Source organism: Salvelinus fontinalis, chromosome 4 (genome assembly GCF_029448725.1).
Source record: "Salvelinus fontinalis isolate EN_2023a chromosome 4, ASM2944872v1, whole genome shotgun sequence".
Lineage (NCBI taxonomy): Eukaryota > Metazoa > Chordata > Actinopteri > Salmoniformes > Salmonidae > Salvelinus > Salvelinus fontinalis.
In genome coordinates, this window is record NC_074668.1 from 72,526,426 (window position 1) to 72,526,757 (window position 332).

Here is a 332-nt window from a genome sequence, read left to right on the forward strand (position 1 = left end):
TTTAACTCCAACCCTGTTCCTGGATAGCTACCGTCCTGTAGGTTTTCGCGCCAACCCTGTTCCTGGAGAGCTACCGTCCTGTAGGTTTTAACTCCAACCCTGTTCCTGGAGAGCTACCGTCCTGTAGGTTTTAACTCCAACCCTGTTCCTGGAGAGCTACCGTCCTGTATGTTTTAACTCTAACCCTGTTCCTGGAGAGCTACCGTCCTATAGGTTTTCGTGCCAACCCTGTTCCTGGAGAGCTACCGTCCTGTAGGTTTTAACTCCAACCCTGTTCCTGGAGAGCTACCGTCCTGTAGGGTTTAACTCCAACCCTGTTCCTGGAGAGCTAC